At 48.0% G+C, this 18,691-nt stretch overlaps 1 protein-coding gene across 1 annotated transcript in view; it reads right to left on the bottom strand.

Annotated features, from left to right (window-relative positions):
• Positions 1-15,870: 15,870 nt before the first annotated feature.
• The window catches only part of DYNC2I1 (dynein 2 intermediate chain 1), an 86,248-nt gene continuing 83,427 nt past the window's right edge, over positions 15,871-18,691 (bottom strand). The window contains exon 27 of the transcript XR_007150162.1: positions 15,871-15,892. The gene's annotated coding sequence lies outside the window, so the exon portion shown is untranslated. The remainder of the gene's footprint in view (positions 15,893-18,691) is intronic.

The following is an 18,691-nucleotide window of genomic DNA, read 5'->3' as shown; positions in this document are numbered from 1 at the left end:
CGAGGCCCTGGGCTATCCTGCTATCCTTACCAGGACACAGGCTTCCCAGGCTTCCACACCTGCATAACAAGATAATCAAGAAGCCCTCTGATGGGCATCTTTGCCATATGCCTCCCATTGGCTCCAGGACTGTGATGCCAGCCCACCCCCCCAGCCCCCAGCCCCACCTGTACCATCCCACCCTCCACATCCCCAGAGCAGGGATCCCTGCCCTCATCTCACTGTCAGGATTTCCATCATAATTTGCTGGTCCCATCCTAACCGTCCACCAGCCTCAATTGCCCAGCCACTCTGACACATGTTCCAGGGTTGGATGCTGTGAGAGTGTATGGGGAGGCCACCATCCCTCTCAGCAGTGCCCCCTTGTCCCAAGAGCCAAGGAGATTAATTATGTAACTCTTAGGATACATGGCAGACTAGTGGCTAGGGATGGGGAGACAGTTGGAGCCTTCTGACTGCTTCTCCAGCAGTCATGCACCAGGCTTCCTGCTGTGCTCTGTACACGGGGCTGGGCGGCTCTCCTTCTCCAGATAGGCAGGCAGCAGGGGCACATGCTAGAACATCCGTTCATATCCCAAAGCCTTTATTTTTGCAAATAATTTCGTCATCTTCCTTCCGTCCAACCCCTCACCATGGTCACCAGAGGATTACCTGTATTGTCCTTTGGGCCACTGCCCCCACCTACCTGTCCATCTAGGAGACCCATGAAGTGCTAGGAAAAGTCAGAAGCTGGGCAGCCAAAACCAGGAAGAAGAGACACCATCAACTAAAAGAATAGTGTGCTTCTGAATCAGAGGCTCAGAGCTTGGTGGGCTCTTAATACCCACCCCCCCCCCAGTGTTTTTCACACTAGTGGGATATTTTGTTCAATAAAATGGAATGCAGAATCCCAGTAAAGAAGAGGGACCTGTTAGTTCTGGTGACAGAGGCATGCATAGTCCAGCAGCCCATGAGCCATGAACCTGACGTTTCCCAGCCTGTCCCAGCAGAGATGCTCAAAAGCAATTGGAAACAAGGGCACCTGTTCTCCTGATATTTTTTACATCACAGGACTGACCTGGGAGGTTAAGCAACCTGCCAAAAGCCACTTCCTGAGTTTGGGGGGAGCCTAGATCAAAGCACAAGTGCTGCCCTGCCCCAGGGCTCTCTCTGTAATGCAGGAGGGCCACTAGAACGGCAGATAATCATAGCTGGTCCAGCCCCAACGAAGCCAAGGATCATGGTGTTCAGGAGTGCTGGTGCCCAGGTCTCTGGGCTCTTCCCCAGTCGGAGAGAGCCGTTAGCTTTCTGCTCACTAAGTGAAATGCAACAGGTCGATGGGAATATTTAAAGTGACTCCAGGTTTGGTAAATACGTTGGAAACTACTTTTTTTTTTTTTTAATTTTTTTTTTCAACGTTTATTTATTTTTGGGACAGAGAGAGACAGAGCATGAACGGGCGAGGGGAAGAGAGAGAGGGAGACACAGAATCGGAAACAGGCTTCAGGCTCTGAGCCATCAGCCCAGAGCCTGACGCAGGGCTCGAACTCACGGACCGCGAGATCGTGACCTGGCTGAAGTCGGACGCTTAACCGACTGCGCCACCCAGGCGCCCCGGAAACTACTTTTTAAAAAAGGATGAATAAAATAAAAAAATAAAAAGAGGATGAATAGTGTGTTTTAGAGAAATCATAAGTAAAAACTCTTGACAGTATTTTCTAAAGACAAACGAGGAGTCACAGGTAATAAATCAGGAATTTGTAAAATGTGACTGTTTTCAACTGTCATAGAAAACATAGTCTCGGGTCTTTGACATGAGACTCCACATGGAAAACCCAAAGGACTGCACCAAAAAACTGCTGGAAGTGATCCCTTGTTTCAGCAAAGTTTCAGGGTATAAAATCAATGTACAAAAATCTGTTACATTTCTATACAACAATAATGAAGCATCAGAAAGAGAAGTCAAGGAATCAGTCCCATTTACAATTGTACCAAAAACCATAAGATACCTAGGAATAAACCTAACCAAAGAGGTAAAAGTTCTGTATACTGAAAACTATAGAAAGGTTATTAAAGAAAGTCAAGAAGACACAAAGAAATGGAAAAACATTCCATGCTCATGGAATGGAAGAACAAATATTGTTAAAATGTCTATACTACCCAAATAAATCTATACATTTAATGTAATCCCTATCAAAATACCTCCAGCATTCTTCACAGAGCTATAACAAACAATCCTAAAATTTGCATAAAACCAGAAAAGACCCCGAATAGCCAAAGCAATCTCAAAAAAGAAAACCAAAGCTGGGGGCGTCACAAAGCTGTAGTCATCAAGACAGTATGTTACTGGCACAAAAACAGACACTCAGATCAATGGAACAGAATAGAGAACCAAAAATGGACCCACAAACGTATGGTCAACTAATCTTTCACAAAGCAGGAAAGAATATCCAATGGAATAAAGACAGTCTCTTCAGCAAGTGATGCTGGGAAAACTGGACCGTGACATCCAAAAAAATGAACCTGGACCACTTTCTTACACCATACACAAAAATAAACTCAAAATGGATGAAAGACCTAAATGTGAGACAGGAAACCATCAAAATCCTAGAGGAGAACACAGGCAGCAACCTCTTTGACCTCAGCTGCAGCAAGACATATCTTGCTAGACATGTCTCCAAAGGCAAGAGAAACAAAAGCAAAAATGAACTATTGGGACCTCATCAAGATAAACAACTTCTGCACAGTGAAGGAAACGGTCAGCAAAACTAAAAGGCAACTGACAGAATGGGAGAAGATATTTGCAAATGACATATCTGATAAAGGGTTAGATTCAAAATCTATAAAGAACTTAACAAACTCAACACCCCAAAAACAAATAATCCACTGAAGAAATGGGCAGAGGACACGAACAGACACTTTTCCAAAGAAGACATCCAGATGGCCAACAGACACATGAAAAGATGCTCAACAACACTCATCATCAGGGAAATGCAATTCAAAACCACAATGAGATACCACCTCACACTGGTCAGAATGGCTCAAATTAACAACTCAGAAAACAACAGACTTTGGCAAGGATGCAGATAAAGGGGTACCCTTTTTGCACTGTTGGTAGGAATGCAAACTGGTGCAACCACTCTGGAAAACAGTATAGAGGGTCCTCAAAAAGTTCTTCAAAAAAAAACAAAGAGAGAGAGACAAACCATAAGAGACCCTATGCATAGAACTACCCTATAAACCAGCAATTACACTACTAGGTACTTATCCAAAGAGTACAAAATGCTGATTCGAAGGGACATACACACCCCATTGTTTCTAACAGTGCTATCAACAATAGCCATATTGTGGAAAAAGCCTAAATGTCCATAGACTGATGAATAGATAAAGAAGATGTGGTGTATATATATATACAATGGAATTGGCAATTGAAAAGAATGAAATCTTGCCATTTGCAGTAATGTGGATGGAATTAGAGTGTATTACCCTAATCGGATTAGTCAGTCAGAGAAAGACAAATATCATATGATTTCACTCATATGTGGAACTTAAGAAACAAAACAGATGAACATAGGGGAAGAGAAGGAAAAATAAGATAAAAACAGAGAGAGAGAGACAAACCCTATGCATTTTTGAAATCTTTATTTCTTGAGAGAGAGAGAAAAAAGAGAGAGAGAGCATGAGCAGGGGAGTGGCAGAGAGAGAGAGAAGAGAGAGAGAATCCCAAGCAGGCTCCACACTCATGATGGAGCCTGACGCAAGGCTCAGTCTCAACCATGAGATCATGACCTGAGCCAAAATCAAGAGTCAGACACTTAACTCATTGAGCCACTCAGGTGACCCCAAAAGAGACTCTTAAATACAGAGAACAAACAGGGTTGAGGAAGGGAGCGGGGTGGGGATGGGCCAAATGCGTGATGGGCATTGAGGAAGGCACTTGTGACTAAGTAAGTGATGAATCACTAAATTCCACTCCTGAAACCATTACTGTACTATATGTTAACTAACTTGAATTTAAATTTAAAAAAGAAAGAAAACACAGTCTTAGGTCTTTAGCTGTCTGCGTTTCCTCAGAATTCAAGCCCTGAGAGCACAAACCCAGATGCCACAGACATTTGGGTAAGATTTGCTCACAGGTGCGCTGTGTTCTAGACTTCTTGGAAGTGGCCTGGAGCCACGTGACCAGCCCTGGTCAGTGGCTGTGGGTGGGAGTGGCCTGCATCCCTGCTCTGCCCTCTCCTTTCCTTGGAAGTCCTATGTCGAAATGCAGTTTCGAAAGTGGAAGACACCTGGAGCTCGAGTCACCACATGGACAGGCCCCACCACCTATGATGCACCAAGCGGGAGGTACTCTCACCACGCTGTCAGCTGATGTTTGAGGTTTGTTAATGAGTGTTACCTTGGGTACTACAACTATTCTCTTAAATGCCCTGCTTAAAAATACTGATAGGACCTCTCCTCTGAATCCTCCTTGCTGGGAGAAAACACGCACGCACACACACACACACACACACACACACACACACACTCACAGCACCTCTTGGCTATTGGGTTAATTTCCTTCAATATTTCAGTACACTTCTTATCTCAGTCCCACATTGAACACATTTTCTAAATTCCCACCTCGATACTATTCCACCACCATCCCCAAAACATGCACATATACTCACATGCACACATACACTCATCACAGAGCACAAGAGCTCCTAGAATTCTAATTCACAGGACTATTGGTTCAGCAATTTTATATCAACTTGAGGTTAAATTCTTTTAGGGTAAGTTGGAGCTTGGTAGACGTACTCCCTACTATAAACTATTAATGGCTCATTTTATTACAGATAACGGTTCAATATACTATCCATGTTTGACATTAATATAAAAATTTCTAGATCATTAAAGGGAAGCTTCGCTCTGGGCCAAAGAGAGCCTGGCTTCCTTGGCTTCCTTGTGTTTGTTCAGTTTCCCCTAGCAGCTGGTGTTAGATTCCAGGAGCACCAGCCTCAGGGTCATCCCAAGTCTCTGATCCACTGAGAGGTGTTTGTTTTGGGCGGATTGTGGGGGGGTCTTGTATTTACTTTCAATTTTGTCTGGACATCCAAATCCTTCAATAACAGAAGGTCATTTTTTAAACTGTAGAATCCACGCATACAAAAAGGAGGCAGAAGCCAAAAGAACAAGGGCTCCTCACGCCCGCAGCAAAGGTCACCTCTGTTGACCACAGGAAGGCGTTAATGTTTTAAATTCACAAGGTCATGTCATACTACTGCAAACCAACCTGCTGGCTTTCACCTAACATTTTTGGAGCTTGTTCCTAATGGCTACGCCATGCTCCGTGTCTTGGTCATAATAAAACCTCCCGGAACTGGCCCCCTACCGACAGACACCTGAATTGCTGTCGCACAAAACGCTACCGCAAACAGAGGTGTGTGTATGTATTTGTGCACGGCTCTGAGGCCACAGAAAACAATTCAGCAGGGAAACTGCTCCTTGAAGCAACAATGCCTTTTAAATTCTGACAAACCACGTCAAAATGACCTTCAAAGAGCTGGAGTTTTGTACCCCCTCCGCTGGTGTACTTGAGAGCACACCTGCCAGCACTGGGTTGTGTGAGGCTCTAGCACTTTTGCCAATCAGATGGAGGGAAACGGTGTTACTGCTCTTGAGAAACAGTCCTTGAATTAGTAGTGAAGTTGTGAATTTGGCCGTGCTGACTGGCCATCAGTATTTCCCTGCCTGAACTGTCTTTTCTAAGTCTCTGCTGATTTTCGAGTGCATTGTCCATCTTATAGATCTGAGCTTTCTTTACATTTAAGGAGAATACACTTTTGTCTGATGTGTTGCAAATATTTTTCATCTCATACTTTGTCTTTTGATGTTATTTACGGCATTTTGTTCTACGGTTTTCTATTTTCATCAGCCGATGTATTTATTAATCTTCTCTTTTATGAGCTTCACGGTTTCTGTCATTCTTAGAAATGATTTTACCACATACCAAAAAAATGTTTTCCTCTAGTGGTTTTTTGGCTTCACTTTCTATATTGAAACCGTTGGTCAATACTGAATTTATTTTGATGAGGTAACACCATGTTTAAATTCGAATCACAAACCTCTAACGACTTCCACAGGAAATTTCCGTGGTGCCTCGGATCTAAGTCAACATCCTTTAGAGTCTTTCTCAAAGGCTCAGAGGAACCAAAACGCAGACTTTCTGCTCTGGGGCCCAGAACTAGAGACAATAAGTATTAACATGGAGGGGTACGCATGGACTGAATGTGTCTCCCCCAGATGCATACGTGGAAACCCTCATCCCAAGGTGACCGTGTTAGGAGGTGGGGCCTTTGGGAGGTGCAAGGTTATGGGGGGAGGGGACCCTAAATGAGATCAGCGCCCCCATCAAAGGAACCCCAAGAGCTAGCTAGCCCTCTTCCCACAATGTAAGGACACAGCAGGAAGGCAGCTGTCTGCAACCCAGAGGGGGCCTTCACCAGAGCCCAAACTTCCAGCCTACGGAACTGTGAGCAGTAAGTGTCTGTCGTTTACAAGCCACCCCGTCTGTTGTGTTCTGTTAGGGCGGCCGAGCAGACAGAGACAAGCCAGCTGATGTTTCATTCCATGGTGGCTTCTGCAGTGCAGGTGTCCCCTCGCACATTAGTGACCCCTGCTGGGCTGCAGTGCCTCAATCCAGAGGTGGTGTTAAGATTGGGTTTCTGTTCAGTCTTTTGTTGTTGTTGTTGCATATTTGTACACAAATTTTTTTTAATGTTTATTTATTTCTGAGACATAGAGAAACAGAGCATGAGTGGGGGAGGGGCAGAGAGAGAGGGAGACACAGAATCCGAAGCAGGCTCCAGGCTCCGAGCTGTCAGCACAGAGCCCGACACGGGGCTCGAACTCACAAACCATGAGATCGTGACCTGAGCCAAAGTCGGTCGCTCAACCTACTGAGCCACCCAGGCACCCGTGTACACAAACGTTTTTAAGGAGGGGTTCTTCTTGAAAAATCGAAATCGGGGGCACCTGGGTGGCTCAATCAGTCAAACATTGGATTCTCGATTTCTGCTCTGATCACGATCTCACCATTGGTGAGATCAAGCCCCGAGTCAGGCTCATGGAGCCTGCTGGGGATTCTCTCTCCCCTTCTCTCTGCCTTTCCCCCTCCCTCCTCACGCTCTCTCTCTCTTTCTCTCAAAACAAACATTTTTTTAAAAAATCGGAAATTGTATTTTCCATGTTTTGTGACATGCATTGATGTTTTTTCATTTAAATACATGGCATCAATATTTGCCATCTCATTTAATGCTGTCACATAAAACTGCTCTAATGACAACATAGGGTCATATTGTATGGCTATAGCACAGTTTAACCTAGCAGGTCCTCGAGCAAAATCTAGTTCAAGGACCATTCCTCTGGAAGCTGAGGATAGTTTTTACATTTTTTAATGGTTGTAAAACACAGGCAAACAAGAAAACAAGGAGTCAAAGCAGGGACCATACGTGGCTGGGGTCCTGCCTATCTGGCGATTTACACAGGGCTTGCTGAGGCTTGGCCTAACCAGTCCCCTGCTAATTGGCGTTTACCTTATTTACAGACTTCATTATCACACAGGCTGCACAATGACCATCGTGTTCCAGCTCCACCAACATCACAGACCAGGAAGCCCGAAGATCCTCTCTGCAGACACCTAAGGATGCTGAAAAAGTGTAGCCTGCGTGCATTCCGAACTCTCAAGAAGGAAAACTGTGTGGGAAGTGCTGATGGTCTGATGGACATACCTGAGGGGGGGGGGGGGGGTCGGCATGGAGGAGGGGCAGGGGACAAGAGCCGCATCCATTGGGGCGGGACACAGACGGGCCATCTGCACTGGCATGCAGAGGCAACGAGGGAACTCTCTGCCCGTGGACGGTGCAGCCACAGACGTGTGCCATGTGAGGATGTGACACTCAAATGTGTACGACCTGCATGGAGGCCAAGTGCGGACAAAGCTCCCACTGCGCTTTGTAGGTGGTTTTCCAGGTTCCAGCAACACAAGAGCACACCTTAGCACCAGCAGCGGAGGCCATTTTAGTGCAAAACAAAGAAACCGTTCTAGCTAACTCACTTCCCGTCTTCAGTGTCACTCCACTGGACTCTAGGAATTCTGGGAAACAGCCCGGAGGACCACCCACCCTCAAACACAGTGTGGCAGAAGGCGGTGTCCGCATCCGGACCCCACACCCCTCGCTCCCCCGCCATGCTTGTTTACTGCAGGGAACTTCCCGTTGTGCTGATTTTGCTTCAGACTTCTAAAGTTATGACCTTTGCTAGAAAAGACCTTTCAGGCAAAAGCAGAAAAAAAAAAAAAAAACACCAACAATTAAAATCCATTTTAAAACATATTCACCAAGCAATCAACTCTTCCAACTCCATTCATCAACCTTTGCCACAATGACCAGGCAGAAAAGCTACCCAAGCACGAGACGACCTGGCTGGATATCTGGCTCTTCCTGAAGAGATTTGCTTACTTCCCCGTGGTCCCTGCCACCAGCTTGCTGGGAGTGGGGACGGGGCACGCAGCCCTCCTCCGTCCCCAGCTCCAGTGAGCAGGAAACACTGACACGTCCAGAGGCTCTTCTCTGAAAACTGCTTGCAACCATAGATGGGAGGCTTGCAAGGTCCTAGGTCTCCCTCCCTGACGCCCTGTCTCAAAGCAAGTATGACTTGTCCCGATTTCCCAGGTGAGACCCAGGGGAGGACCCGCAGGAGCACTGCAGGCGAGGAGGGGGAGCCACCCAGACCCCGGACACTGCAGGGCAGTGTGCGCCCATGAGAAACTGCCCCTGCCACGCCAAAGCACGGTCTGTGCATGCATGTACCTGCGTCCCCTTTGGGGCTCTGTTTTTGTTTGGGAGCATCCGAGTAGCAGCCTCACATGGAAGTCTCTCCTAACACAAAAAGGGTTCCCAGGGCCCCCCCTCCCCACCGCCCTCGCCCGCCGGGGGGTGGGATTCCCAGCGATTTCCATGGATGTTCCTGGCCTGGCAGGAGCACATCCCACCCATCCTCAACAGGGGTCAGAGTGGGGCCCATGCCACCTTCTCTTTGGGACAGGAATGACTATTGTGTGCATTCATGGCATGCGGGCAGCCAGTGCCATGCCTACGGGCCTACGGCTGACGCGGCTTTGGAAACAGGGCTGCTGCATGCTCACTGGCTCTTCCAACATTATTTGATCCGTCTCTAAAACCAACCTTCTCCAGGGAGCTCTGTCTGAAAAGTCTCAGCACAGCAAGATGTCACGTGCACAGACATTGCTACCGACGCCGAACCTGCACAGCCCCTCCCAGAGGGCATCCAGCATGGACAAGTCACTGGCCAAACAGACAGTGGGAATCCCACCTTTCAGCTCTGGCTGCAGGAGGGACTCAAGTCCCCTCCATGATGGTGTGTCTACACAGGTAACAACTGCTAAACAAATACAATTCACACCACTTTGGAGAATGGAGGGGACCTGAAATCGTGGACCCTGACCATCAGGACAGACTTTGGAGAATGGAGGGAACCTGAAATCGTGGACCCTGACCATCAGGACAGAGGACTGAAGGATGAATAATACGAAGGGAAAATCAGGAATCAAAACTAACAGGAATCTAGGCAAGACATCTAAGATCGACAAGCTGCAACCTTCCCAGGGACTGTGTTCTCCAGGGGACTCTTTGAAAATGTGACCCATGGGACGGCCAGGTAGAGGGAGGAATGTCTCGTGAGTACCATCCAATCACACGAAGTCACTGGAAAACTGTATCAGCAAGCCCAGCTCAGGACTGCATCAGACCGCAGTGGTCATGAACAGCACCGTGGGGAGATGGCTAGACTAGAATTTGCCATTCTTCGGTTTTCTGGCATCATGTAAGGAAGCCAGTGCATGTGGTCCTCTATGTGTCGGTGAGAACATTACCCCAGCCATCATCTCCCCAAGTCCTCCCTCAGCCCCACGTGGGAAGTGGGGGCTAAAGAAGGTCACAAACCCCTCCAAGGCCGACACCATCACACCTCACGCCGTGGGTGAGCACACGCGTCCAGAGACCCATCGGTATTTCCACATGAATGAGACAGAGTAGGGCCTTACGCACACAGAAGACAGTTTCCACACATGACCTGCTGCCCCAGTGTCAGCTAGCTTACCTGCTCTGAGGTTTCAGGTCAAGGAAAAGGGTTTTACTTCACATTTATATTTCGAAAGAATTTCAGACAACAAGCAGTTTTCCTTGAGAACTTAAGGGACGTATGTGGAAACAAATACCTCCTGTTGGTCAAGGAAATATGAATGCCCTTCCACACGCAGGCCTCTGGCAGGCCTCGTACCACAGACTTACATGGGAGACGCCTGATGGGGCCACCAGCGGAGGGTCCGGGGCAGAGGGAGTCCGGCACAGGGTACAGGTGATGTTGTAAATACACGCAGGAGATTTAAGCACTGGGTAAGCCTTGGGAGAGCCTGGAGTGGGAGTGAAACGACGGCCGTCTGCCTGATCCCTCTCTCTGCAGGACAACGTCCTAAACACAGAGAAGACCCTGAGGATCCGGCACGTGGATACAGGCGGGGAGCACATGGGATGGCAGCTCCCAAAAGCAGAGTTTCTGATTGGAACTCACAGTCCAAGTTTACCCTCCTCACAAAGTCGCCAAGTCAGGGGCGCCCAGGAGGCTCAGTCCGTTAAGCGTCTGGCTCTTGATTTGGGCTCAGGTCATGATCTCATCATTTGTGAGTTCAATCCCCACCCCCACCCCCTGCGGGCTCTGCGCTGACAGCGTGAAGTCTCCCTGGGATTCTCTCACTCCCTCCCCCCCTCCCCCCCACCACGCGCATGCTTCTGTGCCCCCGTGCGGTGGCTCTCTCTCAAAATACATAAATAAGCCTTAGAAAAACAAAGTTGCCAAATCAGATTCACGAGAGACATATACACAAACCAGATTGCCACTGAATTAATTGACAGTCAGAGTGGAACGGAGCCTGCGATGCATCATTCTCTAGGCTAATCCATGGAAAGGCAGTGTGAGATGAGACTGGGAATCTGCAGCCAAGGACCTAAACCAGGAATCTGAAGGTAACCAGGATGGCAGGTGCCAGGAGAGCCCAACCTTCTCCAGGGACATATTGGGTCCAAGACCCAGGCTTCCAGCTGAGTGATCTCAGCTCCTCTCCATGGGCAGCACTGTCACTTTGGGCTCCTTCCTTTACACGGTTTTCTTGGCTAACAAATCCCTGTCTTTCCCCTTTTGACAGATGAGCCCTTTCTTTGGTTATATTAACCTTTAATCAAGTTACACATAAATCTTGCCTGGGACATTTTGTCTATAAGGTCACTTTACACGTCTCCACTCTGATCCACACTAAGACAGCCTTCGGGTTAATTCTCAGAGGGCCACCAAACTCCCGTCCGTGGGAAGCCTATCAACATAATATAATAAGCATACACTTACAAAGTCAGTACTCATGATGTATGTGCTATGGAACGTGAACGTGCATCAGGCTGCAGGAGCCCAGAGGAACCGCAAGTACGAGAGGGACGGTTCCAAACAGGACAACTTGAGACAGTGTTAGAACACAAGAAGGAGCTGTCCAGATGGCAGAAGCAGGAGGGGGGTCCCAGGAGCATTCCAGGTGACCACGCCACACAAATCTTCAAGGGATCCACAGATAGTTCCACCTTTGAGGTCTCGGCTACAACACCTTTGAGGGCAGGGATTGTCTTACTCACTCCTGTTCATTGTAGAGCAACCTCACTCATAGCAGAGGCTCAGAAAATATTGTCAAATGTTGACTGAATGGATCACAGGATGCATGTGGCAGACAGTGAAAAATAAAGCTATAAATATACACAGGATCAGTTCATGAAGCCACTTGTCTCACACTGGATTTTGTGCTGAGAACCACTGGAGATTTTAAGCAAGGAAAGTAACGTAATCTAATGTTGCTCTGGGAATCTGTAGGACCAACGAGGAGGGCTCCAAATGAGTCGGTGGAGATGAGGAGACGGAGTCAAAGGAGTATAACAGGTGGAATCAACAGGACTTGTGTGGATGATAAGCAGAAGTAGTCCAAAATGATTCCTTACCCTTGAATTTGGACGGCTAAGTGGACAGTGGTGTCATTCAATGAGACTAGGAATTTCAGAGCAAGAATCCATTACCAAAGAAAATAATGGATTCTGCCTGGGCATGTTGACTTTGAGAGCCTTTAAAACATTTAGTGAAATCATCAACAAACAATAGAAAATTTAGCTCTGGAGCTTAGGTGAGAAAGAGGGGGAAAAGAGGGAATGAATAGATGGGAGGGAATGATGGATGGCTGGATGGCTGGATGATTGATTGGTGGATGATGAATGATGGATGAATAGATGATGGATGATGGATGGATAGATGACGGATGATGGGTGGATGGATGACGGATGACTGATTGGTGGATGATGGATGATGGATAGATGATGGATGTTCCTCTTGTCCTCCCCTCTGCAAAAACCAATATGTACATTTCTAAATTGCCTTTTGCACCAAAGGTAAAATCGCTTTCCCCAATCACAATCCAAATAATTCCTTAGAATATTAGTAGCTGTCAAAGAGTTTTGAGCTGTCATCTACTGAGCTTAATTAAGCCTACTTAAACCACTTAAGAAAGACCATAATTCAAGTATAATTATATTTCTTCTTGAGAAAATTCAATAAATATTTGTTTAATAAATAGCAAGATGTCATTTCTGAAACCACTGGAGCAGTTGGCTGACAAATAGAAAAATGTTAGACATGGGCCCAAAGTCTGAATAACTTGCTTCACATCTCTCAGAGGGAGAGCTGAATGTACCAGAGCATGAAATTTTGAGCAATGGGTCCCCAAATGCTCCGAGAGATTTTCTAATTGCATATTCATTATGAACACTTAATTAAACTCGTAACATTAATTTTTTATTAAAGGAGCACATTAAAGTTTCAGCTGCCTGGGCATCCGTGTGGACACATTCCCTCAGTGATTAAAATCCCAGCTTCATTTAGGAGACACGTGAAGTCTGAGCTCTGCCTTAATGAACAGGACAGAGCAGGACAATCACAGGGAACCAAGAACCCTTCTGCATCTGGCAAGAGCTGCTTTCTGCCTTGGACTTCAGGGACGGGTCCCCGTGGGGCCAGCCCTTTATACTTTTCTAACAAACCTGTCTTCTCTTTGGGGCTGACCGCTCCGCTCACACCTTCTACCTCCAACATTAGCATCTTGATGCAATTGCATTGCCATCAAGAGAGCTACCCTATGGAGGAAAACACACAGAAGATGCCCAGGCAGTCCAGAGAGGGTGTGGAGAGGGAAACACGGCTGGTCACGCTGAGCAATGAGCCTGTGGCTCCTGGTGGGGCGTGGGGGCGGTACTGAGAAGACACTGACTGTAGCCGAAGGCACAGTGTGTACTTCAGCACCCTGAATCCCTGGGGACACCTGGACATCTGACCCCTGCAGCTGACTGAGCCCCGTGTTCTCTACAGTGTGCGAATCAGTTGTACGGCCTGGGGGCCGCTCAAATGCTAAAAGGACAAGTTCAAATGAGAGAACAAGCTTTCCCCCTGAGGACCTCTGCCTCCGAGGCCCCTTCCTCTCCCCTCCATCCTCTCTTGGCTCCTCCCAGGAGTGCAGTGGCGATAGTTTGGGGGGTGGGGCCATACAACCTATGGGGAACTCTGGCCCAATGCCAAGTCAGCCTTGTTGACTTTTGCCACTTGAAGCTTTGGGTTCTTGAAAAGATTCTGCATGCAGACTCTTCTGCCAGCATTATCGGAAGTAAATATTTAGTAACGTCTCTCAAGTACCAGACCCTGTGTTAGGCACTAAGGATATGTCTATGACAAGACAGACAAAAGGGTTTTCATCCTAGAAGAGCTGTGTGGACTTCAGTGCCTGCCTCCTGCCCCTAGAAAGATCACACCTGAATTCACTTCACTCCCTCCATACTGGGGGACCCTTACATTCTTCCCGATTTTTCATTAGTATAAACAAGAAGGCCGTCAATACCTTGGTTCAGAACTTTGGGACCAGAAATTAGCCTACATTCAGGGCAGCTAGTATGGTGGGCCCGGTTCCTGGGGTGGCCTCCAGTACCAATGGGGCCATGCACTCAGAGTTGCCCACAGTCTGGCCTCAGTCTCTTCACCAGAAAAATCAGCAAGTTAGACCAAACCTCTAAACACCCTTAAGCTAACATTCTGTGGTCAGGAATCCACAGTATCTTTTTTAATACCTCCACAAAATCTAGAGTTGATGGTTTGGGAAAGGGTTTTGGTGAAGAGGCTATATTCACCCTTAGATCTGCCAAACTTTCTAAAGAACTTTCTTGCAGAAACCTCATAAGCCAGTTGGCCAATCCAAATATCCACGTGTGGACTTAGTCTGAGTAGAGGGCTCACCGGTGTGACGCTGGAGACTGTCCTGGGGTCATCCTTTGGGTCCAGAGAGCAGTGGGGGAGCAGAGCCTCAGATACATACCAGGAAGGCCACCTAGGTTGGGCAACACGGAGCCAGCCTGTCCTCTCAACGTGGCCCCGTGACTTCTCCACTGGACCCCAGACTCCAGGGCACAGCCAGTACCACCAGTTCCACTGGGGCATTAAATATTGTCAGATAATCTTGGCAAGCAGTCTGAGTATCACCCCATGTTGGTCTGGGGGGCACTGAGGACGGGGTATGGATGTCAGTCTGCAGCTTTCCCAGGAGAATTACTCCCCAGAACAAGCATCACGGTCTCTTCCTCAGTGCTTTCCTCCGGGACAGGGTAGGCCTCTCTTGCCTTCACCTCTAGAAAAAGCCTGTGAAATTCCAGTGAAATTAACAGCCTCACTATTAACTCTCCCCCAAGGCTCCTGTCCCCAGTGGGGTGGCCCCAGGTCCTCAGCCCTGCACACAGCACCCCCCCTCCATCTGCCCCTGCCCACCTCTCACGGCCCCAAATCTCACGGTTCCTTCACATTCCCTCACCCTTCATGCTCCACCCACCCGCCCTCATCCTGAGCCTGCTCAGAAGGTCCCGCCTCCAGGAGGCATCTCCTGCATCCTGAGATAGCCCACCACAGGCCTTTTGTGACCCCATGCTCTACACTGGCTTCCCAGCTCTCATGGTGGCCCTTTCTGCACTTCTCCGAAGTGTGTCTTATCCTTATGATTATAAAGTCCGGAAAGTAGATGGTCCAGGCTTGGGCATCACGGTCTGAGGCTCCATGCAGTGATGCAGAATTATCTGGAAACCTTGGCCACCTGCTGGGAAACTGGGCTAATGCTTCTGCGGCCTGTGGCCAGACGACCCAGACAGAGCGGCAACGTCATCCGGTAGAACATTTGGTTCCTTCTCCACAGGTGTCCGTCCTGTGTCTGCGGGGCCTAACAGCACCTGGCACACTGTGGTCATCGATACACCCTTGCCTAATGAAAGAGTAGTAATATATTGAGTGGCCAGGTCCAACGGGCCCCCCGTCCCTATAGGAATGACCCCCTTTGAATCTGTCTTACAAAGGTCAGCACCGCCGTCAGCTTCAAGGGTGCCATCCACAGCCCTGTCCTCCTTGGCGAGCCCACTCTGTCCTCACCAGAGGCTGGGGAATGGGCCCGAATCTGTGTTCTGGGTACACAGGTGCGGGAGGGTGTGGACTCCCCGGAGACCACGCGTGTGCCCTCTTCGGGCTCATTTGTTCCCCACGTGGGTGTCTTTCTCAAGTCTGTGCTTTCTCTTAGAACGGAGATAAGGACTCTGCAAGGAAGGTCTTGGCAAAATACTTGCTATGGTTTCCGTCTGAATTTTCACAGGCCTCTGTGGGGTCACCGCAGGCAGTGCTCGGCCAAGAAGGTTAGAGATGATTGGACTAATTATGAATGTCCTTCTTGTTGTCTGTCATCCAGCAGCATCTGTGAAAATAATGCGAAGTTTGGTCTATAAGAACCGCAGAGTTGGTCACAGGGAGGAAAATCATCACAGAACTGTCCTTGCAAAAATGAGCCTTTCAGAATCTTCAAGAACCAAACGAGGCTTGACAGGGGTGTTTCTGAATCCCCATCTAGAGCTCCTCCTGTGCCTAGATCCTGGAGGGGTTTGAGAAGGTACGTTTAATAAGCTATTGGGAAGGGCTGTAAGAGCAGGAGTCAGACTGCGTGATTCACGCCTGCACACGGCAGCCTCGATGGAGGGGGCGAAGCGAGACCCCCTGGAAGAGCTGTGGCAGGAAACCAGTGCTGGGTGAGCCTCGGCTGTGAATGGGAGAGCAGGTCCTCTGCGTGCTGGCCGCCCAGGGAATGTTCCATCCGTCTCTTGGGAAATCGCACGGAAAACTGTCCATGTTGACTTTTGTTACAGCAGGTCGAAAGGCTTTCTGAAACAGGGCAGTAAATGTGCATCTTTGCAAACATCCATTCCCTGGGATGTGGAAGCCCCAGGTGAGGCGTGGCGGGGCCCGTGGTTTTCCTACGGATTTCAGGGCAGGGACCTCCTCCGCTCCCCCTGCCCTCTGGCTTTCTTTGCCAGCCCACTGCCGGGAAAGCAGGTCCAAACATCAGTCCCTCTGCTGACACTGTTTCACGCTTCAGCACACAGCTGTTGCTTTGGCGAATATCTCTCCTCCTTACTCTGGGTTTCTCCTGGCTTCCAGCAAATGTTTATAAGATGTATCCACTGATAAATGATACAATGTTACCACTATAACACTTCCACTCCGCCATCACATGGGGTCCAGCCTTTGAAAAGGAACCTCTGTATATCCATGGATTTCTCTCTTTTTAATTTTTTAAAATTTATTTTTAATTTGTGTGAGAGAGAACGCATGTGTGCAACTCGGGGAGGGACAGAGAGAGAGGGAGGAAGAGGATTAATTAAGCAGGCTCCGCGCTCAGCCGACATGGGGCTCAGTCTAAAAACCCTGAGATCATGACCTGGGTCGCTTAACTGACTGAGCCCCCCAGGTGCCCTCACATATGCAGGGATCTCTCACTGTGCTCGAACATTTTACTGCAGGGTAGCACTTGGCTCTGGAAACACTAAAGCCGGAGATTTCATGAAAGTTTTTTTAACCTTCTGTTATAAAAAGAAAAATAACATTGCTGTCATTTTAAAAGATGAACTCAAGTTAATGAATCTAGAAACACGGGTTAAGTCATCAAGGGACATGCTTTAACCTTGCCAGTGACTGACCCGAAATAACGGTAGAACTGGTGATATGGTGCCCAAAACTATTAAGAATTATTGGATCAAAAAATAAGCCCTCAATCGTAATATATAAGGAACTCCTACAATTCAAAAAGCCAACAACACAGTTCAAAAATGGGAAAAGGACTTAAACAGACATTTTTCCAAATAAGATATAAAGGCAGCCAATAGTCAGGGAAAGATACTCAACGTCAGTAGTCACTAGAGAAACACAAATCAAAATCACAGTGAGGTACGACCTCACACCCACTAGGATGGCTCATCCGGAGAAAGCCAGAAAATGTAAGTACCGGTGAAAATGTGGACACTGGGGCCCTGGAGTATCGTTGGTGGGAATGTAAAACAGCAGTTACCGTAGGAAATGGCACGGCCGCTTCTCAGAAATTAAACTTAGAATTACCATGTGGCCGGTCTATACCCAAAAGAACTGAAAGTGGGATCTCAAAGAGTTATCTGTACACTCCCATCCACACAGCATCGTTCGCAATGGCTGACACGTGGAAGCAGCCAACGTATCCATCGACAGATGAACAGATAGATGTGATATGCACGTATGTGAAGGAATAGTATTTAGCCCTGAGACAGAAGCAAGTGCTTACACCTGCTACAACATGGATGAACCGAGAACATTATACCAGGTGAAATGATCCAGTCACAAAAAAAAAACAAATACTGTGTGATTCCATTTATCTGAGGTCCCAGGAGCCGCCAGATCCATAGAGACAGAGAGCAGAGGGGGGGGGGGGGGGGCGCTGGGGAGGGGGAGGGGGAACTAGTGTCTAATGGGGACAGAGCCTCCGTTTGGGAACATGGAAAGTTCTGGTGATGGTGATGGTGGTGGTGATGGTTGCACAACAGTGTGAATGCACTTAATGCCGCTGCCGCTGAACTGTGCCCTTAGAAATGGTTAAAACGGGGGTGCCTGGGCAGCCTGACTTCCTCCACCTCTGCCCTCTGAGTGCGTTTCCAACACTGAAAGTCATGGGGCCTAGTGAGGGCCTGCATGTACAGCCACCCTGGTTCTGGGGCATCGTCCGAGCTCAGCCCACGCCCACCACACTCGTCCTCAATTTCTGCCTTGGTCTTTCTGGCTGTGAACAAGTTGGTAAAAAATGATGCGACTTAACTGAGCGCCACAAAAAAAGAAACATGACGTTCACGGTTGGGCAGACTCTGTATGTTGAAGATGTCAAATAGAGAGGCGCCTGGGGGGCTCAGCTGGTTGGGCGTCCAACTTCGGCTCAGGTCGTGATCTCGCGGTTCATGGGTTCAAGCCCCATGTCGGGCTCTGCGCTGACACGTGGGAGCCTGGAGCCTGCTTCGGATTCTGTGTCTCCCTCTCTGTCTCTCTGTCCTCTCCTGCTCGTGCTCTCTCTCTCTCTCTTAGAAAAAATATTAAAAACAATTTTTTAAAAGATGTCAAATAGAACCTCATAAATCTACTACCTTAACATGATTCCAAAGGACAAAGTTCCACTCTTCTCCTGAAACAAAATAAATCTAATGTT

This window comes from Prionailurus viverrinus, chromosome A2 (genome assembly GCF_022837055.1).
Source record: "Prionailurus viverrinus isolate Anna chromosome A2, UM_Priviv_1.0, whole genome shotgun sequence".
Taxonomy (NCBI): domain Eukaryota; kingdom Metazoa; phylum Chordata; class Mammalia; order Carnivora; family Felidae; genus Prionailurus; species Prionailurus viverrinus.
This window is presented reverse-complemented; position numbering and strand designations above follow the sequence as displayed.